The following is a 24886-nucleotide window of genomic DNA, read 5'->3' as shown; positions in this document are numbered from 1 at the left end:
GATGTATTTTTGTGGAAATGGCCTTCAGCCAATGGACAAGCAGGCGTGGCAGAACACCACTGGAATCAAGTGGATGTTCTAAAGGGAGCGATGTTAGGCACTTTCCATCGAGTTCTTGAAGAAGGCCGTCCTGCCTGTGGTATCGTGAGTTATTTGGTCGTGTATGCTGATTGATTCTATGCGGTGAACGACCGCTACAATACTCTTAACTGATTCCAGTTGCATTGAGGCTAGACAGAGAGTAGCTTTCTACTTGTCACCTCGTGAGTGTTAATTTGGAAATCATCATGTTGAATTCTGAACTATTTTAATCTGGTGATTATTTCATGTATTGTGATCACGAAATTGACTTAGTTTTCGCGCATCCTGGTTGACTGCTTAGCTTGAGGGTTATAGTGCAATTCTCGTAACACTATCAATGCAGAATGAGATTTTCACTCTGCAGCGGAGTGTGCGCTGATATGAAACTTCCTGGCAGATTAAAACTGTGTGCCCGACCGAGACTCGAACTCGGGACCTTTGCCTTTCGCGGGCAAGTGCTCTACCATCTGAGCTACCGAAGCACGACTCACGCCCGGTCCTCACAGCTTTACTTCTGCCAGTATCTCGTCTCCTACCTTCCAAACTTTACAGAAGCTCTCCTGCGAACCATGCAGAACTAGCACTTCCGAAAGAAAGGATATTGCGGAGACATGGCTTAGCCACAGCCTGGGGGATGTTTCCAGAATGAGATTTTTACTCTGCAGCAGAATGTGCGCTGATATGAAACTTCCTGGCAGATTAAAACTGTGTGCCCGACCGAGACTCGAACTCGGGACCTTTGCCTTTCGCGGGCAAGTGCTCTACCATCTGAGCCACCGAAGCACAACTCACGCCCGGTCTTCACAGCTTTACTTCTGCCAGTATCTCGTCTCCTACCTTCCAAACTTTACAGAAGCTCTCCTGCAATGTAGTCAACAGATGGTAGAGCATTTGCCCGCGAAAGGCAAAGGTCCCGAGTTCGAGTCTCGGTTGGGCACACAGTTTTAATCTGCCAGGAAGTTTCACTGTCAATGCAGTTTTACTGCATTTGATAAGATTATTTTCTGCCTGTATTTTAACTGGATATCGTAGGGACAATATCTATTGATCTGAGGTGTACTTTCTTGAATACGCATTATTGAAGAAATTCTCTGTTGACTACATCAACCACAGAAGACCCTTTTCATCATATTATTCATTTCTTTTTTATTTCTTATTTCTGTGGGTTTATTAATTCACAGTAACGCAAATGCATACATTATTTGACTGTATAATCACAGCTAGGTATTATTATTTGCAGCCAGTTTGCTGCAGATATGCGCAATTTGAGCCTATGGCGACATCGAGCTATTTCTTTTAAACAGAGCCGTGCATAGACCAGTTACCTAAGGCACGAGATACATCAGGTAAATTCGCAGCTGGTTTGCAGGTATGGACTGCTGGACTGCTAGTTGGAGAGCTACTTCTCAGCAGCTGAAAACCGTTTCGTAAATTCGCACACTGCTTCTCTACTAACAACAAAATACTCTCCAACTCTTTCTGTGCTTGCGAGTCTGCCACTCGTGACTTCTGGTGGTCAGTTCTGCATTACATAGGGGTTTCCAGATACTTCTGATCAGATAGTGCACTACACTTGTCTACGGCATACAGATTTAATTAAACGGATTAAAGAAGCAAGCCTTTCTTGAGTTGTCGCAGATGTCGCAGGCGTTACAATATTCGGTAGGACATTAAGTTTCAGTTAGGCCGAAATTCTCCAAACAATCTGGTTTGCACTCTCAAGAGAGATAGCACTGCTATAACGGGCTTAGGGCCAGTCATGGCTGTTACCCTTAGCACCACATGGGATGAAAGCTCAGCCATGTATGTCCAAAGAATGTGCAAATGAGATCACAGACCTCAAGCTAGGTTATTGGCTATATGAAAGACAACGGCTTAAAATCCTCCAAGACCCGATAAGAACAGGAATTTTTCAAACTATATCTGTAACAGAATAGTTGCTGCAGCTTCCACGTGGACCATGTCAGTATTGCCCGATTTTTGAAAGAAACATAAAAAAATACATACATCTTGCAGACGCAAAGGTAGGCGACAATTAATAGCCTAACTATCCTCGTTCGCAACAGGTCGATTCCAAAAATTATTGAGATAGTCTTTCACTCGCACAAAGTGTATCATGAAGTTCAAATATTGTTAATCTAATTTAAAATGCTTACGTTGTACGTATGACATTGAACAACACAGTCCGTGACAACTCACTTCCCTGGTTTTATGGGTAATATCAAAAGCCTAATAAGTAAATTAATAAATAAATAACCTCTACAACGAAGGAATCCTGTGAACAGACAGGGCTTGGCTGGAGAAATGGCGTGTCGGAGTAAACATTGGCAAATTCGAAGCAGTCATGTTCATATGCAAACCGAAACAACTGCACAGAATTCAATATTGTAGAGACAAAACACTACATAAACGCCCAATATGTTTCCTTAAGAAAGACAGGTGCCTTCTTGTCTGAATGGAACATAAAATACATCGCTAATGTATTGTGGATATGCTTTTTACCATTTCAGTATCTTAACTTTGATCGAAACTAAAAAGACATCATGATGTGCCGCTGGTGAAACTTATTTTATGACTTTGGGTAGCATGACATCCATATGCTGACTTTAAGTTAAAGGGAGAATTTTGCTGAAAAGGAGAAAATTGTTGTATATTTTTATTTATTTATTTATTTTATGTAGGTAACAACTTTTTTCTTGTTTGTACAACATGTGTAACAGAAATGCAAGTTTCAGAAACTGGTTTGCGAACAAAGTTCCGTGTATCACTCCCCTACAAGATGGGTCAAACATCTGAGGATCACATACAACCACCAGCCACGTGAAAATGCCTCAGCATTAAGGATGCCTCTCTACGTATAAGGGAGGACCTGTACGTCCTACTCTTCCCGGGTAAAATAAGTAAGTAAACCGCTACTGTTCAAAAGGTTCTGTCTACTATACGATACGCGTATACCAGATTGGACCATAGCAATGGGTAATCACGACCAGATGTACGGACAACATCGCAGACCCGCATCCTGTGGATCCATGATAACAAGCTGATCCTCTAGCAGACGTTGTAAGCGATCCAGCTATCACTCGATGGATGTCATCACACTGTTATTCAATGGTTTGACGTAATTTCAGTTCGCAGAACAATAATGTCCCGCCCCACTGATAAGTATTATGATGCATATGATACGACCCTTGAGTTATTCCACCGACGGCATCTGACATCGATTCACCCACGAATATTGTTCGTGTTGTCCCTTCCCAGACTCTACGGTCGTACACTCCACCACAAGAGGCAAATGTACATTATGACTGGGTGTACACAAGATGTAAAGTTATCAGACACCATTTAAAGGTTAATGAGACTGTCTATTCACACTTTAACACTTTCAACACTGCCCTCTTTACACCCGGCACTTGGCTGTGAACTGGCATATTTAATGGATGATTGAAATTAGATTGCAAAGAACAGAAAAATGATAGGAATATGGTTCCTGCACCATTTAAAAGGAAAAAGTAAGAGCTTTACATGAATGTGAGTTTATTTTACAATATGAAATACAAATGGGTGTTATGATTAAAAAAAGAAAACACAAAATTATCGTGGATAAAAAAAATTTACATGTTCTCTCTCTTGAGTAGTGCCATTATTACTGTATCTAAATTTAATACAAAATATCACTGGACTGTCTAACTGCAGGAACCTGTAAACTAGAGTATTTTAATAGTCCAGATGTAGTTAGCCTTTGTGTGAAAATCCTGGAAACACTGTGGGACGCAAAGGCCAACGCCACAGTCCTTGCACCACCATCTACTTTCCTTCCTGATGCGCTTACCCGTCTCTTTCTTCACCCTGTCTGAACATACTTTGCAATACCTAGTAATATTCACCTTGTTTGCAGTTGGTGGGACCTTCTCTGGAAAGTGCCTTGCAAATGTCCTCTCAGTTTGTGAGGATGAAGCGGCTTGTTGCTGAAAAATGTTTCCGCCCTTCTCAGCCAATTTCTTCCCCACTCTGTGAATAAAGTCTACTAGGGATACATTCTTCCTAGTGTTCTCTTTATATAAAATAAAACTGTTGACAGTTGACACCATAAACAAGTGGAAAAACAGATTTTACCACCACTTCAAAGTTTTTCGGGCAAACGGATAATAGCTGGAGAACTGATCTGCTCTGTCAACCCCAGCTTTATTCTTATTGTAATCAATAATAAAATCTGACTTAACAATTTCTGCTATTCCACCTTTGGCCCTAACTTGAATACTAGTGCTGGTAGACTTATGCTTTGTGGAAAGACAAAAAACATCTCGTTTTGACTTCCACTTCACTGCCAAGAGATGATGTTTCCTTTGAAAAACTTTTTTTTTTTTAGTGTTCTGAATATTCGTCGCAAATCTTTTCTGTTTTTCATTACAGTTCCCACTCCAAGAGCTTTATTTTCCCACAACATGTCCAAAAGAGATGGACCGGTGTAGTACCTTTTCATATAAATGCAATGTCCTTTGCCAAAGTATTGTGAACACAACCTTTTTACAAGGCCCTGGATACTATTGTCAACACTGCCTGCAGAACCTGTACATACATCGCAGTTTAGCATATAACCAGTTGATGAATCGCAGAGAGCACACAATTTTATTCCATATTTATTGGGTTTGTTTTTCATGTAAACTCTGAAGCTTGTTCTACCACGAAAGGGACACATTGCCTCATCTATTGTCAGATTCATGCCTGGACGAAAACTAATTTTGCTTTTATTCACAAAGAAATCAAACAAAGGTCTCACTTTGTGAAGTGGGTCGTGCTTTTCTTCGCCTCTGCTAATGAACGTAGCATTGTCATTCAAGTGGACAATGTAGCGCAAAATCGATCGCGACTCACCAATTTGCTGCCAAATCCTGTCTGCGGAAACGGGTCTGTTGACCAATAATCACTGATTTTTGGCAATTTGACGACGCTCATATGCAAAATAATACTGGGAGACCAGTAAATCTCTTGCAATTTTACTGCAGACCACTTATGCCAAACAGAGTTTATTTTCAGGCTACCTTTGCGTTTCATTGTCGTAATAACGTTACCAGCGTGTAGATTCGTTTCACTTTTGATGAGCCGAATAAGGTCGTCATCAAAGAAATAACTAAAATATTGAAGCATCTCAGTGGCATCTGAAAAATGCGATGCTACGCCGACTACTTTCTAGAAATCCGGCAGTGCTGGCTGATCGTCTGGTTCCCACCAATCTTATTCTTTGTGCTCAGTGAGGCACACACGACCAGGTACCACAGATGGTGACTGATGGTCTGTACCATTGTCTGCATAGAAAAAAAATAATGCTAAGATTGCTACTAAAAGGTACTAAATGCAAGTGAAGTAATGAACACTACAAAATGCGGTAATGAACTCTTGACTTTATGAACAATTGAGACATATACATAGCTGAGTCGTCACTTGTACTTTCGTCTTGAGAGTACGAATCCTCTTTGTCAGAATCGTCAACTTCAGATTCTGCATCTCCATAAAGAATATCTAATATCTCCGTCAACTCGTTGCGCGATATTTCCACGTTGTGAATGAACTGCAGGTAACTTCGTCTTTGCAGTGCTCGCAGCCGCTCTCAGGATGAGATAGCCGATAATTGCTTGCCTCTTGCGGAATAAGAATGATATACCTCCACATTAGTTGACGAAACTGCTTCGGAGACGCGCTAAACGCGCTTACGGAGCCAAATAAGGGCTCGCCCGTACGGTATACGGGCGCCGTCGCCAACGTCGGGACAGCCGCGCCCGTATGGCGTACGGGTACCGTGCTGTAAGTGTTAATACACTACGGTCGTACACTCCACTACAAGAGGCAAATGTACATTATGACTGGGTGTACACAAGATGTAAAGTTATCAGCCACCATTTAAAGGTTAATGAGACTGTCTATTCACACTTTAATAGTCGACTCCTGTTATTAAAAATTATTTTATTATGTCAGTCTATGTGCAACACTTTACAGCTGTGTCGACAACTTTTGTAATTTAGGAAAATGTTCTGGAGCACCATGCCCACATTAGGGTTCACTAAACACTCACTAAACACTATTAGAGTTACTGCCTAGTTAGTAAATTTACACCCCATTACAGTATTAATGTCGTTGTATGAGTGCAAATTCACGCCGCGATCGCTTGTTACTGGTCGTCGGGTACGTACCGTCCTCTTTCTTTCTTGCTGCATTAAATCTCACCCATTAACCATTCGTTACACAGCACCCCACATGCGCAGATGCCTAGGGACTTCAGAAAGTAAGTTACACATGTCGTCCCACACTAAGACTTTGCAAGAGTGTACAAGTTCCGTGTTTCCTGCAGACGCATTTCCGATGTGGCACGAATAACTGATGCATCACAGGGTGCGGCCGACATGGCGTTGCAACTGGAAACGTACTCCAGAAGCTGAAGTAGGCGGGCCGCTACGATTGTTGTGTTGCACTCAGATTCATCGGGAAACTCTGGCAGTGTACACACCAAATACATTGTAGTAATCAGCCATACTGAAATGATGCCAACGATCCGACCAAGGCCGAACAGGCGTGAGCGATTCTAAACGGAAAGTCCACACCTTGCACGGTGCGATTTTCATCTTTCCGGTATGTTGAAAAAATGTCTCGGGGGAGAGACTCTCCATTGATGACGACGTACACACAGTGGTTCTCCAGTAGCTGAATCACCAAAGAACGTACTTATATAGTCGAGAAAATGAAAGAGTCGTAGAAGGTTCCAAGCGTTGATTGCAAAGACTTGGTGACTATACTGAAAACTAATGTCACGTACTGCGCCACTTTGAAACAGCCTTCAGTTACTGGTACTTGGTTTGCCATGACAATGTGTAACATACTTTTTGAGGTCCTCTCTTACAAATAACAATTTAATCCTTGTCTACGATAATGGTGGAAGCTGAAGAGTGTATTACAACCTGTGTCACAGCTAGGTCTCGAACTCGGATCTCCTTGCTTACTAGGCAGGAATGTTAGCCATTAGAACACCACAACAATACAATTTACATTGGTGCACGGATGACACATGCCTGATGGCCTCCCCGACTCAAATTTCAGTGCAGTAATGTTGCCTATAGTGCTGTGGTGGTGTAATGGCTAGAATTCCTGTCTTGTACGCAGGGAGGTCAGAGGTCGAGTGCCAGCCATGACACAAACTTAAATTCATTTCTTCAGCTTTTACTATTACTATAGATAAAATATGAAACGCAGATGTCTCGAAAGAAATTAATAATAAGATCTATGGATCACCTACACCTGAGGTGCAGGATTTCCCCATTATGTGCAACACTGGGGTGCTATTGCAATGCCGGAGAGTCTCGGCAACATTGACGATCACAGCAGTGGAAAATAAGCTGAAGCTTTGAATTGAAGTTTGTGTCGGGAGGGTATCAGACTTGTGTAGTCCGCGCAGGAATATTAGCTACGGTGCTATGGAGGTGTAATGGCTAGCATTTCTACATTGTAGTCAAAGAGACCCCAATTCGAGTCCCAGCTGTGCCACAAATTTTAACTCAACTCATTTCTTCAGCATCCACCATTATCGTAGATAAATGTGAGACTCAATTTAACTTAATCCTTATTTTTGTACCTCGTTTGATACAAAACAGACGTAATTATCGACGTCGGATTCACGGCGTCACTACAAACTTGGTTAGTAGCCAACAGTAACTTACTTGACTCGTTGGTCATACAATGTAAACTTTCACGGCCGGTATTGTCTTCACTTAAAACTTCCGGGCTGATAGGCCGTGGTCGAAGTATAAAACTGTCTCCTGACGTTTCGTCTCCGACTGCGGGAGACATCCTCGGAGGTAAAGCGGCGAACTGCGAAGAGAACTCGAGGAAGCGCTGATTATATAGGCAGTACAGAGGGCGCCACTGTCGATCACGTGGCGTCGGCTATGAGATTGTCTCTGGTAATGCCAACATTCTCGATTGAAGGTAATCGATCGTCACGCTTGCGGTGCAACGCTGACATCCAAATTTTATCCAGTTTAACACCTTCGTCTTTCCTGTTAAAATTATTACGATGTTTATCAATCTCGATAGCCTCTCTATACAAGCGTGCATAATAATGCGAGGTTTTTGGTATGACGCTCGTCTCGCTGAATTTTACTTCATGATCACCTTCCTGGTAAACATGTTCCGCTACGGCCGATTTATCCGTGTGACCCAGGCGGCAATTCCTCTTATGTTCGACAAGACGGGTGTTCACACTTCTCTTTGTGGTACCGATGTAAACCTGTCCACAACTACAAGGAATTTTATATACCCCCGGTGTAGCCAAAGGGTGCCGTGCATCTTTTGCCGACCTTAAAAATTCTTTTATTTTTCTAGTAGGTATGAAAATAGTTTCCACCCCAGACTTGCCTAAAACTTTCCCAATGCGATCTGTGACCTTGCTAATGAACGGAAGAAAAACTTTGCCCGTGGACGACTGATGTTCGTCGTTACTCCTGATTCTCTGCCTAGAGCGAAGTGCTCGATCTATATCCTTGCTAGAATAGCCATTCTTCACGAAAGTTGACCGTAGATGTTCAATCTCATCTTTTAAATAAACAGGTTCACAAAGTTTGTGCACCCTGTCTACCAAAGTTTTCATTACACCTCTTTTTTGTCTAGGGTGGTGGTTTGAATCTTTGTGTAAATAACGTTCAGTATGTGTGGGCTTTCTATGCACCTTATGGCCCAACGTTCCGTCCGGTCGTCTAATCACAGACACATCCAGGAAGTTCAATTGCCCATTCCTTTCTGTCTCCATAGTGAATTGGATTTTCGGATTAATGCTGTTTAAATGTGTCAGGAAGGCATCCAACTCCTCTGCTCCGTGTGTCCATACTACGAACGTGTCATCGACATAGCGATACCATCTGGCTGGTCTCTTACTGGCAGTCTGCAACGCCCGTTGTTCAAAAGTATCCATAAATAAGTTAGCCACAGCAGGACGAGAGGACTGCCCATAGCCACCCCGTCAATCTGTTCATAAAAGCCACTATTGTATTGAAAGTATTACTTGACTCGATCTGGAAGCCAAAGAAACTTGCATAGCAAGCCTTCGACTCGCTGGGTGAACGGGGGGAGGGGGGGGGGGGCGTGCGTGATATCAGGACAACACCAGACATTTACAGCGCTACAGTGGGACCTGTGCTGATGGTGACCATGCAAGTGCGGACTTGGATGGCGTTCCACTTTCTTGTAAACGCAGCAAGTTGCCATGACAAGTAGCGGCTGGCAAAGTCGTACCGGCGCCACGGCGAACGCGCAGACTGCGCCGAGTGTTTTCCTCGCTTTTAATTCGGTAATGGCGCGGCTTTTGTCAAGATCACCTCCGCCCGCTCCGGCACATCAATTCCTGGGAGCGCGGGCCCGCCGGTATCGGAACGGCGCGCAGGCGGCCGGGTCTTTTGCATGCGGCGCGGAAAACTGTTTGCAGAGGGTGCGGACGGCGCTGCCATAAAAATAACGGCCACTGCGGGGGCGGAGGCGGGGGCGGAGGCGGAGGCGGCTGCTGCGGCTGCTATCGGCTAAAGAGCCGGCGGAATGGCGGGACATTTACATGGGCAGACGCCGCTCCCGGCAGGGTGGTCGGGCCCGCCTTTTACATTTCATTCTCTCCTCGCGCCGAGAGGCCGCAGGCTGATTTGGTTTGCGAAGTGGTCCCTGCCATCTCGGGCCACCATCACGCACCTCTGGGCTCTCCAACCTGCGCCCAGTGGCTGCTGCGGCTGTAAGATCCCCACTTGCTCGAAATGAAACCCCTGCAAGTAATTTGTAAATCCGGTAGTACTGCAGTCTGATTTAAATTAACCTGAGTGGCGGAAATTTGCGATAAGTATTGTCCCATTTGAAGATTAGCTTCGTATGACACACGAATGTTGCCTCTTGATTGCGACGTATAGGCCGAGTGTAGACACGATATATGAGCAGTCCGCTAAAGACGGTGCGTAGATAGTAAGTAGCGTGCCCTCTACGGCTAATGGTTTAAACTGCCCAAGTTACCCTATCGTGCAATGGCATGCCTTTGTTAAATACATGAACTTGTCCACACCTAATAGCTGATGAAAATGTCCTGATAATCTGAATCTAGTAAGCACCCTGCATTTTTGTGTAACTTCATAGAGTTCTGCTATAACAGTGGTTCCCAACCCAGCGGTAAGTATCCCTACAACCTGTGAACTGCGCTCAGCCCTCTCTTAATTATGTGGACTGCAGACGGGGGTAAACTGGCGATATGTGAACTGCGGACACGAATAAACTGGGGACATGTGAACTGTAGACAGAGGACTAGTCAACCATTTATCGTTACCCAGGAGACGAAGAGGCTGGATGATTGTCTCTCACATTCACCACCGAAATTACATCAGTGAACAAACACATCATTGACAAACATCAGTTCGTAAGAAATGTCACCCTGTTCCTTCTTCCTCATTTCTTGGGGCTAAAACGTACAGCTAACTCTTTTAACAAAGTTGAACAGATCGATGATTCCTTTCCTTAAATCTTCCATCAGCTCCCGTAAAAATGCTTAAGGTAAAGGCGCAAAATTTCGTCCCCAGTCTGCTATTGGCCTATGAATACCGTATCTTTAAATCAATTATTCCAAAAAAATTTATATAACACCACCAAACTAAGCCTACCCATAGTATTTACCTCAAACTACATAAAAAACGATTTGTTATCGTTACAGAACAAAAACTTAAAAAAGAAATTACTTTTATCAAACTTGAAAAAGTGGTCCTGTTTTCATCCCCTACTAATATGTCTTGTAAAAGAGGAAGTAACAGTTTAAAAACAAGGCAATAATAATACAGAGACGTTACCATATTTAATTATATTTGATTAGCCACTGTAAGATAATTTTTTTATCCTCCAAACAAGAGTCGCAAATAAATTTCTTTTTGTTCTTCGCTCCTGATCACATTTCGTGTTGCCACACGGACCATTGACTGCAACGCACCAATTTTTCCCCATGAATGTCTTGATAAAAACGTTTCAGGCAAATGGTCAATCCGGATCATCTTCATTATCCTCGAATCTTGGTACGGGACATGACAGTCGTCATCAGAGTCACTGAATATTTCCAGTTTTCTTTTATTTTTTAACGGTTTCTTTATCTTTCCTGGCAGTATCTTCGGAACAATATCTGACTTCTCACATTACGACTCGTTTTCTCTTGAGAGTGTTGCAGTTTCATCTTGTAAGTTGAGCCTGTGATAAGGGAAACACTGCCTCATCGCTTAGGTGAAGGTGAATGGATAACAGGCACGCCTGCGATATCTCTTGGGCTGACTGCTGTTAACTGTGGCATCTGTGTGCTGCTTGCAAACTGAGCGGTTGGAAACGCCGGCTGTATAGCTGTGCTTGTTGAGGGTTGATTTTTTGCATTTGGGTCAGGAGCTGAGGAGGCGTCAGCAATCGCCGAAAAGTCTTCTGGGCCAAACAAATTCGGGTCGTAAGGCAGAATCCCAGTTTTCTTAACACCATTCACGGCAGTTTTTAAAACCGCTGCCTGTTCACAAGCTTCATTGAATAGCTGTGCAATCTACAGGTTACCAACAATCCTGACAGGATGGTTAGACAGCCAACTTTATATTGCCTGAGCATAAAATGTTTTAAAACGAAACATGAACGACCCATCGAGAGGCTGCATTTTCGAAGTGGAGTGAGGAGGCAAGCACACTATTGGAACACCATCATAACGAGTAATCTTAGTAACATACTAAGAGAATGTGAATAGTGTCCGTGCCATATTAATACAGCACGGTCTTCCTCTGATGGGTTTACAATTGAAATGAAACGTTGAAATCATTTTTCAAAAAGATCACTTGTGATCCATCCATACTCTCTGGCTGCTGCTACTGAAGTGGAGCTCCATCCATGAGTTCGTTCTTCATCAGCTTTCTGGAAAAAATCATAAGAGGAGGCACAAATGTACCTGATGCCGACATGCACAAAACAACCGTCACTAGTGCACCTCTCTCTGCAGACGACAGTTTGTGCACAGATTTCTTTCCTTTCATAGCAACAATCTTTCTTACTTTGTGTTGTACCACTGTGATGCCGGTTTCATCTACGTTGAACCCTTTATGTGGATTAAATTGCATCTCCTCCAACTCGGGCTTCAAAACAGAGAAACGAGCTTAACACTTTCCTCATTGAAACCTTGTACGTTAGCTAGTGACGAGGATTGCAGCGTTCGTGTCGGATGTCTCTGAAGAAACAGACGCAACCACTTCAGTGCAGCTGTTTTTTGCCCAACTGAAAATGGTGAAGAACACTATTGCGTATAGCAGGCTGAAAGGCTATTCGCCTAAGATCATTCAGAGTAAGGGCATATAAATTTTTCTCCGTGTCCTCACAATAAGACACTAACTCATGTGAAAAAAGAAACCGGCTTTCTACCAATAGCTTTTTCAATTAACCCTTCAACAGTTTTACCTCCTCCTTTCTTTATACAGTCCTTGAGAGTTGCCCTAAGCGCACTAAATGTCTTGCAGCTTTATAACCCATTTCCTTGTCTCTCGCCGCAGTTATTGCCGATTTCATCGCCTCTTTGTCGCACTTCCTTCTAGGCGGCATCTGAAACAAAATGAAAAAGTATGATCAAAATTTCGTCCCCTGGATGAATTTAGGAACAGATGGGGGAACAAAATAGAAACATCCTACTTGCCAATATGGCGGCTTCCTACATTATGTAAAGTAAACCAAGCACGGCAAAACGCTCAGAGCATTCACTTTATAGCTTACCCTAAACAGATATGTCAGATACAACTAGATAAACACATTACAATAATTCGAAAAGAGCATTGACAAATAGGATTCGACAACTCACCTTTTGATAAATTAGAATACATTTTCTGAAACGGCCACGCAGAGGACTGGACGCGTCAAACTTTCACAACTAAATGGTGGCCATGAGCACAACTAACGTAAAGTACCACCGATGCCCTCCCCCCCAACCCCCCCCCCCCCCCCCAACCGGCCGAACAGAGAACCTCAGGGGGACGAAATTAGGCACGGAGACTAAATTTGGTGCCTTTGCCTTACTCCTTCACAGTTTAATTTTTTTGGTCGCTTGGCGGCTTGGCACTGTCCACACTCCTGATTTTCATGTATGTGCCTGCTTGCACCACAAATAGAAGCTCCGCAAGACGGTAGACACAAGAATGGATGAAATGAAACGAACCATTCAGTTTAGAATGGAAAACTAACAAGCCGACGGTGTCTGACGGATAAAATGTAATTTTATGAATGATAAATACAAAAGATTTAATGATCTTTCAATTACGGAACTAAATTTCTAAAATATCATTAGTGTTGTTGTTGTTCCATCAGACTGAAACACTAATTGCGTAAGTTACCAATAATTACATTTTTTCAACGCGTGACGCAATCTGGTTCAAGTTACAGCTTATGAAACGAATGCATGAACGTCTTCCTCGCATAGTCAACTCACTTCACGGATTGCATCATGCGTCTGTTACAGATAATGCAGTGAGATACATCACATATGGTCAAATACACTCCTGGAAATGGAAAAAAGAACACATTGACACCGGTGTTGCAGACCCACCATACTTGCTCCGGACACTGCGAGAGGGCTGTACAAGCAATGATCACACGCACGGCACAGCGGACACACCATGAACCGCGGTGTTGGCCGTCGAATGGCGCTAGCTGCGCAGCATTTGTGCACCGCCGCCGTCAGTGTCAGCCAGTTTGCCGTGGCATACGGAGCTCCATCGCAGTCTTTAACACTGGTAGCATGCCGCGACAGCGTGGACGTGAACCGTATGTGCAGTTGACGGACTTTGAGCGAGGGCGTATAGTGGGCATGCGGGAGGCCGGGTGGACGTACCGCCGAGTTGCTCAACACGTGGGGCGTGAGGTCTCCACAGTACATCGATGTTGTCGCCAGTGGTCGGCGGAAGGTGCACGTGCCCGTCGACCTGGGACCGGACCGCAGCGACGCACGGATGCACGCCAAGACCGTAGGATCCTACGCAGTGCCGTAGGGGACCGCACCGCCACTTCCCAGCAAATTAGGGACACTGTTGCTCCTGGGGTATCGGCCAGGACCATTCGCAACCGTCTCCAAGAAGCTGGGCTACGGTCCCGCACACCGTTAGGCCGTCTTCCGCTCACGCCCCAACATCGTGCAGCCCGCCTCCAGTGGTGTCGCGACAGGCGTGAATGGAGGGACGAATGGAGACGTCTTCAGCGATGAGAGTCGCTTCTGCCTTGGTGCCAATGATGGTCGTATGCGTGTTTGGCGCCGTGCAGGTGAGCGCCACAATCAGGACTGCATACGACCGAGGCACACAGGGCAAACACCCGGCATCATGGTGTGGGGAGCGATCTCCTACACTGGCCGTACACCACTGGTGATCGTCGAGGGGACACTGAATAGTGCACGGTACATCCAAACCGTCATCGAACCCATCGTTCTACCATTCCTAGACCGGCAAGGGAACTTGCTGTTCCAACAGGACAATGCACGTCCGCATGTATCCCGTGCCACCCAACGTGCTCTAGAAGGTGTAAGTCAACTACCCTGGCCAGCAAGATCTCCGGATCTGTCCCCCATTGAGCATGTTTGGGACTGGATGAAGCGTCGTCTCACGCGGTCTGCAAGTCCAGCACGAACGCTGGTCCAACTGAGGCACCAGGTGGAAATGGCATGGCAAGCCGTTCCACAGGACTACATCCAGCATCTCTACGATCGTCTCCATGGGAGAATAGCAGCCTGCATTGCTGCGAAAGGTGGATATACACTGTACTAGTGCCGACATTGTGCATGCTCTGTTGCCTGTGTCTATGTGCCTGTGGTTCTGTCAGTGTGATCATGTGATGTATCTGACCCCAGGAATGTGTCAATAAAGTTTCCCCTTCCTGGGACAATGAATTCACGGTGTTCTTATTTCAATTTCCAGGAGTGTATCTCATTAAAATGCCTTTTGTAAGTTGTAGGTAGTTCCCGTAACAGACTAGAAATTGCATCATTATTCACTTCTCACCACTACATAACAGTAACGAAGTGGAAATAATTCGCGATGGTTACTACACTGCCTTAGGGTCCACACATTATTATTGTTATTATTATTACCATCATTGCCACGCGGGATTAGCCGAGCGGTCTTAGGCGCTGCAGTCATGGACTGTGCGGCTGGTCCCGGCGGAGGTTCGAGTCCTCCCTCGGGCATGGGTGTGTGTGTTTGTCCTTAGGATAATTTAGGTTAAGTAGTGTGTAAGCTTAGGGACTGATGACACTGTTCGACATGGGTTCTATTTCTGATATTAAAGTTTGTGCTTCTAGACCATTTTACCATGGGAAATTCAAATATGTAAACAAAATATCGTTGTCAGGGATACTTTTTATGTAATATGTATATATATGTATATTCACAATTTAAGGCATACACAGAGACGTTTTAGAGAAATACGGGTATGTTTCCGTATCCAATAGTGATAGAACGTGATAATTTCTTGTGCAACAGCAGGTGGGAAGAATCAGACATCATTAGGTTATCCCCCGCCACACCTATGTCATTAAGACCACCTGAAACATCTCATTAACTCGAACGGCGACAGCCGGTCGCTGCCTCGGCAGTAAAGCTTCACACCTCCTAGGGGCAGGTGCATCGAGTTTACAACAGTGGTGTTAGCCGCAATTTGTGTCAGTCTTAACGAGTGGGTTTTTTTGGCTGACAAGTAACTGTGTGTCATATTTCCGAGCACTCTTGAATCTTTTAGTTCCTGTGTGTAAACTGATTGAGCCTGGTGCTGAAGGTAAAACGACTGCATGTTTTTACACATCAGCGTTCCTCTAGTTCCCTACTATTAATTTAATACAGGTGTATTACCAGAGTGGTATTTTTAAATTTGCACAAATGCCACGTCGTCGTGGATGTCAATATAAGCCGGACAACTTCTGCTACATCTGTGGGAAGTTCACTTTTGCCAGAAATAGGAATAAAATTTCTTCAGTCATAAAGAAAGCATACAAACATTACTTTGGAGTAGAGGTAGGAGACCAAGATAAAGAATAGGCACCACATTTCTGTTGTGCTACATGTTACTGCAAACTAATTCAGTGGTGGAAAGGTAAAGAGAATGTGGCGTTGTTTGCTGTTCCCAAGGTGTGGAGGGAGCCTAAAGACCATGTTACTGATTGTTATTTCTGTCTAACAAAAATTCAGGGTTTTACAAACCAAAAGTCGAAGAGGCACATTGTTTACCCAGATCTGCCTTCAGCGAGAATGCCAGTGCAGCATTCCGACAACCTTCCAGTACCTTCAAGAGCCCGAGGTCAAATTCCGAGTGACAGTGAAATAAGTAGTACTGAAGAAATCACAGATGATGATTCTTTATATCACTGAACAAGTGAGTCATCGCCACATTTGTTAACACAGGCAGATTTAAATGATTTAGTATGTGATCTAGGACAAAGTAAACAAAAGGCGCAGCTGCTTGGTTCAAGATTACAAGAGTATAATCTACTGCACCAAAGTACTAAAATCGGTGTGTTCAGGCACAGATAACATGCCTTTATTTCTTATTTTTCAACTGACGAAGCACTGACATTTTGCAAAGACGTTGCTGGCCTGATGAAAGTGCTGAACTTCACTTATATTTCACAGGAGTGGAGACTTTTCATAAATGCACCGAAAACAAGTCTGAAGGGTGTTTTGCTCCACAACGGAAATAAAATACCCTCTGTTCCAGTAGCTTACGCTAGTTTGAAAAAAGAGAATTATGAATTCGTACAAAGGATGCTAAATTCATTAAAATACAATGAACACAAATGGAAAATATGTGCAGATTTCAAGGTAATTTGCTGTGGTACTGGGAATGCAACAAGGCTACACGAAGTATGCCTGTTTTCTTTGCGAGTGAGATAGTCGAGACCGAAATTCTGACTACGTGAAAACGAAATGGCCTAGGCGAAGATGGAAAGTTGGCGAAAAGAATGTACAACGTGAAAGTCTGGCAGCTCCTGAATATATACTACTTCCACCACTTCACATCAAACTTCGCCTGATGAAACAATTCGTGAAGGCCATGGATCCAACAGGCCGTGGGTTTGCATATCTAGCTACCAAATTCCCCCATCTTTCAGCTGCAAAAAATAAAGGAAGATGTATGTGTGGGCCCACAAATCAGGGAGCTGCAGAAAGATGCAAATTTTGAAGCATGTTTAACTGATAAAGAAAAAACCATATGGGACTGTTTCAAGATGGTGTCGGAAAACTTCCTTGGAAGAAGAAGAGCTACTAACAACAAAGCAATGGTGAAGGATATGATCAAAGCATATCAGGATTTGGGGCGCAATATGTCTTTGAAGGTACATACGATGGACTGTCATCTGGACTACTTCACAGAGAGTTGTAGTGACGTATCGGATGAACATGGGGAAAGATTCCATAAAGACATTTCTACCATAGAAAGGCGCTATGAAGGGAAGTGGGTACCTTCTATGTTAGCAGATTATTGCTGGAATATCATTCGAGAGAAGAAAGATTCACAATACAAGAGAAAAAAGTGATGTGTATTACAATGCAGTGGCTCATTATTTGTCAATTTTCTGTAATTTCTCATGTCAAATAAATACTTTAAAGTGTATACACAAAGGTTACTGTGTTATAAGTTAGATCCCACCCTCCATTAATGTGATGAACTTATAACATCATATAGATGTGCATTTGTTTGTCGAATTTCACCTCACGTTTGCTGCACTATATCACGAACTGAAAAGAGAAATAAAATTGCTATTACCTCATAAACTATCCCTGACAGAAAAAAACAAAAAACAGTTTTCAATTCAGCACTCAAAATACAACTAGGATCACAATATTTTTTATCAGAAATAGAAAAAAAGGTTTTTTTTTTGTAGAACAGTGTGACCTTAGCAGTTAAGTCCCATAAGATTTCACACACATTTGAACATTTTTTACCATCATTACTGTTATTGTAAATCTTAACGGAAGTGGTAATTTGTTTCGATTAAGAAGTAAGGAGTCCTACAGTCAAGTGATTTACACTCAGTAGGCCAAAGTATAGTGCACACAATTTCACGTCATTGATTTTAAATAGCGGTGCAGGGTGAGGATAAAGCAAATGCTGCTAGGAAGATGAGTGGTGACGAAGAGGCAGTTTTTAAACAGGAATCTACCCTCAATGTGGACAGTCAACTTTCTTTTCTGAGAACGTGTTGCAGGTAGTACTCATGATGGAATGAAAATTGCTTCAAGTAGTACCAGTTAGTTGTCTCATTGACTTATTAGTTAGTGCATTAAGAAAATACCTAAGAAGAAATGTCATTTATCATTAACTATTATAAAAATGAAAGTGTTCAAAGAAAATCCTTAGGTGATAATGTTTTTGACTCTGGGGGCAGGCGGAGGCGGTAATAACTAATAAAAACACAGTTATTCGTGTACTTCACACACTTCAGAATAAAATTTTACTGCCTACATTTGTAGACGTTGTGAATCTTTAAACACCCCTTTCATATAGACACAAGAGACACGAGTATAACAACTTAAGCTATAATGATGGGGAGAAAACCTGTATTTTTTTGTTATTTGAGCCTTAAGTTATGTAGAATGAACGGAAAAACGAATTCACTAAATTTCAGATTTCAATACTAAACGTTATGGGAGAACAAACACCTTTGTGGGTCATACTGACTCGAAGGTACCAGCAGGGATAAGTGATTATCACAATGGGAAGGATGTGCTAACGCCCAGGAAAAACAGATGGATAGACATGTATTGTTTGGCTGTGAGACCTATACCGATTTACGAACGAAAATAGCATGTGAACATTGCAGTCCTTTGAAAGACCAATTTTTACAACAGAGTTGATATTACCAGAAATGTGCCACTTTAGCTGATATAGTAGCACCCAATGCCTCTACGCGGAATTTATGTACTATGTTGTGAAAGCCATGTGTGTGATACACAAAGCGAACACTACTTCATTAGGCTGTCATAATCAAGACCTGACAGCTTCATGATATACAAAACATATAATTTTAATGTCCCAGAGAAACAGTTCGTAAACACTCTCAAACTCGTGAAGTTGAATAGAAATAGTCTCTCTCTCTCTCTCTCTCTCTCTCTCTCTCTCTCACCCACCCACACACACACACACACACACACACACACACACACACACACACATACGAACTCGGAGCATCGGAGAGAAAAAAGGCTCCGCCTAATACTTGTACATCGCAATGTGTGGGGGAGAACCGGACAAAGTGACTATGGCAGGAAACGTGATTATCGGGGTCCCAGGAGCTGTGAGGTGCCGGCATCGTGCAGAAAATGCCTTAAATTTTCTCCCTGGAGGCCCCGTGAAGCTTAACCTGTCTTCTGTGCAAGTCCGTGAGTTATGCTAAGTGGTCACCTTTTGTATTTATTCTTGCGAAAGGGAAAGTCACTTACATCTTTTTAATCGATTTATACTGGAAGTGTCATATCTGTACCCCATAATCCGGCTTTAGTTATTGGAAGTTCGGTGAAGCTATCACAGCACACACAGCTTTTGAGTAATGGCGTCAATGCGGGCAAACTGGCCATCTCGGCAATGGATTTCAGCCACTTTGTGTAGGGGGAAGAAGTGGCTGTATGAATGTTTTCGCTGTGAAACTTATAGTACGTCCTCACAAGAAAGAGAGAAAAAAAAGAAAGTAAGGAAGAGCGAGAAACGGAAAGAAGCAGAAGAGAAGAAGTGCAGTAAAAGAAGACTGCGAAGAGCAGGAAACACAATCCTGGAAGAGCTCCTTTCCACAACGATGAAGACACAGAATGCATACGCTGTGAAGGAGAATATGCAAATTCGGGTCCAAAAGAGCCGTGGATTACGTATCAACGGTGCTCCCTCTGGGCTCGCGAACACTGTCCAGGAGTTGAGGAACACAATTTCACTTTTGTTTCTGTGGAGTGTAGTTCCAATCATGTTTCACAACAAAAGACATTTGGTTCTTTGATAAAACGGTTTTATCCCTCATTTTTGAGATCAAAGCTACTTTGCCGTTTTGCCACTTTGTGAAAACTGAATTGTTTAATGTACTTAATTTGATCCTAAGGCGATTAAAATATTTCGTATTATACTTCAATAGCTGTAGATTATAATCACTGTTTTCTATGCATTTTCGTCTATTGCAAAGGCCTCAAGCGATGTTGTAACTATGTCTCCTCACTTCTGCAATCGTCAAGTGGATATACAAAAATAATTAAATCATCTGACAAGTGCGTGAGCATCTACATAGAGACTCTCATTCTTACATAACATTGTAATAGTGAGCGAGATTAGCTATCACTATGTTTGACAAGTAGCAATCAGCAAAACAGAACCCGTAGACATACCTTTATCAACACCTGGAAATTAATAGCATACAAAAGTCGTTTATCATGTGATTCTTATAAGAGAAGAGTTAAGAAAATTGATTTACAACTAACCTTGTGTGGCTGTATATCGTAAAGCGATGCCACAGGTTTCTAAGAGATGGCAACAATGCAACGTGACACGCTCTAGTGACTTAATACAAAGGATGGTAGGGTCGCCAAAAAAAGTCGAAAGAAATAAGTTGATAAGCAATTATATTGTCACTGGATGCAAAAAATTAACTTTGCAGACCTGCAGGGATACCCAGACCAGAAAATACAAAATTCAGATTTACGACACGTTAATAAACATCGTTTCCTCGTCTCTCACTTCTTGAACGAGTAAAAACTGCTTTATACTTCGGGAGTGGGTAACATCTTTGAATTTTCAGTATGAAAAAATGAAAAAATAATTTACGATGCTACAGTCAGATTCCATTCAATTAAGTAACAGCAGTTGAAGAGCTATCATTTGACTAGGTAGTGCAGAGTGATCGTAGCATAGAGATACCAATCTAATCTCGCCACGATGACTGAGCTTAACCAAGACAAATATACTGAAATGGTCTCATCCGACTCTTTATTCATTGCAGAATATGCATGTCAGCATGGACTTCCAACAGATAAAAGAAGTCTTCTCTTCAAACCCAGCTCTACGAACAAGCACACAGACTTGAATGAGAACAGATCTAGAGCTTTAACTACACTGAAGGAAACCAAGATCCCAATGCCAAGAGACAATCAGAATAATGAAATTTCGGGAATACATTTGTCTACGTAACATATTTAAAGATTAACGATGCAAGTTCACAGGTTAATGTAAGCGCGAGAAAAGCCGTTGGAAATGTGAAATGCTGGTGCATTAAAAACCGGTGCAACTGCCAGAACGTGGAATGTATGCAAATAAACATGCATGCGTGGTGTCGAATAGATGCCGGATGTCAGTTTGTGGGAAGGAGTTCCAACCCTGTTGCCCTTGGTCGGTCTATGCAGGGACGGTTAATGCTGTGGTGGATGACATTGGAGTTCTCGACCGATGATGTCCCACATGTGCTCGCTTGGAACGCTGGTCATCGAGCAGGGATAGGCAACATTCCGACACTCTGCAGAACATATTGGGTTGTAACAGCGGGATGTGGGCGAGCGTTATTCCGCTGCAGAACACTCCAAGGAACGCTGTTCATGAATGGCAGCACAACAGATCAAATCAACAGAATGACCTACAAATCTGCAGTCAGGGTGCCTCGGATATCCACGAGAGTGTTCCTGCTGTCGTACGAAATCGCTCCCCAGACCACAACTCCAGGTGTATGTCTAGTGTGTCTAGCACAAAAACAGGTTGGTTGCAGACCTTGAAATGGCGTTCTTCTATTCAACACACGCCGATCACTGGTACCAAGGTGGAACTGGCTGTCATCAGAAAACACAACAGACACCCACTAAGCTCTCCAATGAGCTCTGGTTTGACACCAGTGCAGTCATAAACGGCTGTAGTTTGGTGTCAGCGGAATGCAGTCAACAGGGCGTCTGTCTCGTGGGTGTCCTTAAAGGGATCGATTTGTAACAGTTGTTTGTGTCACTGTGGTGGCAACTGCTGCTCGAATTGCTGGTGCAAACGCAGTACGATCCGTCCCAGCCATTCGCCGAAGACGACGGTCATCTTCCTCGGTTATTCCACGTGATTGTCCAGATACCGGTTCTTCTTGCGAACTAGTTTCCCGTGACCACAGCTGCCAGTGATCCTGTGCAGTTTCTACATTCCTGCCACGTCTTTCTGCTACATCTAGCTTCTCTTATTCCTATTACACGACCGCGTCCAAACTCAGTGAGCCTCTTCGCTCTCTTAAAGTCATTCTTAACTTATCAGCAACTCACTACGTCCAATCTGAAAGGTAAATAACGCTCACGATCGTTTCAGCGCATATTTAAAGCAAATCTGATACGCCTCCTCATACTGGCGTTACAAGCGCCACTCTTATGCATCTGACGCGAAACTAGAAAAGACGTTATCTCTCAGATGTAGACACGCGTCTACCAACTTTCGTTTGTGTCCCACAACTCCTTCTCTGTGTTGAGAATTTTTTCCGCCAGTGTTGGATGGAACACCGTATTCTCTTTCAGACAAGCAGAACTACATGGGCTGCGACTCACGAACGATTTCCGTTCGTCGAAAGCAAACTGACTTGCCAAAGACGTAAGACATCATCTATGGGCAAGCAGAGATTTAGCTACAGTGCTTGTATCGATTATAGCACACTCGTGCAAAGTATGGCACAGATAAACATCGCAGTCTACTACAAATAAAATATAATGGATAGAAATGAAAGTGCCTTTTAGGCAAATCTCAGGTTTTCTAGGAACGACAGTGTTGTGGAGGAAGGAGCAGCCCGCCCTGAAGTTTAAGGTAGGTTACGGACGTAAGGCTTTCCTATCGCCTGCCATCCATTATACTCTTTCAGCTGCGCAGCCTAGAAGTTCTCAGTTTCTGCATTAAATCCTGAAGAAGATATTTGTAAGAAAAATTTTCATTAGCCTTGAGTACAGAGAATTTAATCTGGCTGGCGCCAGTGATGATTTGATTATATTATTATAGCACGAGGTCGACTTTTGACAATCTGTTGTATGTAAACCCCGATCTAATGTTACCCTATCGTCCTATTTGCTAAATTATTTACGTTTTCCATTTTTTCTTGTGTTTCCAGGTGACAGATGGATTAGCCGAAGACACTAGCTCGAGGTTTCCAGGATACACCTGGTTGTGTTCTATATATAACAATCATTCGTGAGTGTTTCTTCCAGGTACCTCCCCTTTACAACTCATCTTAAGTCAGGAAGAGCTTTATCCAACGGACATTACCGCTAAATGGTCGACCTTAGGCCCGGCGCCTATCTTTATGATGGGATTCTCTGCAAAATAGAAACGTGCATTCCAATGAGAAAATCAGGAAATCACACAATGGCAGCAACTACAGTGTAGTAAATGGAGAGCATTGATTAAGAATAGGAGTCGAAAAATGAAAAGTGAACGTGATTCAGTGGGGCTACTCTGAAGATGATCAGTGTGAACGTGGGGAAACACAAACGATTGAAAATTTACTCACGTGTCCACGGATGGAGTTTGCGCTGTGATAGATCTGTTTTTGTGCAATGACAAGCCCACTGATGCTGCAGAGTTTTGGAGGAAGAGTGTTTAGATGTTCTCACTCGGACACCAAAAGCAAATAACTAATTATTTACACGCTGCATATCTTACGTGAAAGTCGTATCAAAATGGTTCAAATGGTTCTGAGCGCTATGGGACTTAACATCTGTGGTCATCAGTCCCCTAGAACTTAGAACTACTTAAACCTAACTAACCTAAGGACATCACACACATCCATGCCCGAGGCAGGATTCGAACCTGCGACCGTAGCAGTCGCGCGGTTCCGGACTGCGTGCCTAGAACCGCTAGACCACCGCGGCCGGCAAAGTCGTATCAGAAACCCATAACAAATATGTTCAATCTGAGGCGTAGTGCCTTGCATTGCGGCTATGTAAGTAAGAGACAGTAGCAGGCAGACATCTTCATACACGAGTCGTGTTTCGCGTGACAGATGCGTTCGGACCCAACAGCTACCTGCAAGTAGTTACGGCTGTGGCCGAAAGCTGTCAACATCTTACAGACTAAGAAATCATCATGTAGTTAAAACTGTGAATTTGGGAAACGAAACTGTCTCTATTGCGATTATTGCGACTTTCACTAATTATTACTAATTTGTTTGATTATTAGTGTGAATGATGGTGTGATGAGTATTGCTATGTCTATTAACTGACTATACGTTAGTGCGAGAAATGCGTACTGAAAGAGGGAATCATACTCAGTAAAGTGTCACTAGCCAGTTTATGAGACGGAGAAAATGAGCTACATGTTATGATAATTTTTAATTTGTAGATTTTATAAATTTTTTCTTTTGATAAATTTTTATAGAATCTATTAAGTTGTGATTGACCAAAAGTAAGATGCGTGGTTTGATACTAACTTTTGATTGGTTACAATGTATATGTGCGAATCAGAGGACAGTACGTTCGCAGGTATTTTGTGGGCTGTGATAATTGTTTTGTGGAGACTAAATTCAGTTCGGAGCTCAGCCGTAATCAATTTCAGATGTGGGTATAAGGACCTCTGAATAGACGTGAAAATTTTACGGAATAATAGTTGAAATTTTACAGTGAAGTGATGCAAATTGAACGCGAACTTGTGAAAAAGACAAACAAGTGAAATTCAGATTTTAATATGTAAATTGTGACTTTTGAATAACCATATTCCACATGGCGTGGTATACAAGACTTGACCGCAAACTGAACATTCGTAGTGCTCAAACTGTGTAATATTTGGCCAAACA

Source organism: Schistocerca nitens, chromosome 8, assembly GCF_023898315.1.
Source record: "Schistocerca nitens isolate TAMUIC-IGC-003100 chromosome 8, iqSchNite1.1, whole genome shotgun sequence".
NCBI lineage: Eukaryota > Metazoa > Arthropoda > Insecta > Orthoptera > Acrididae > Schistocerca > Schistocerca nitens.
This window is presented reverse-complemented; position numbering follows the sequence as displayed.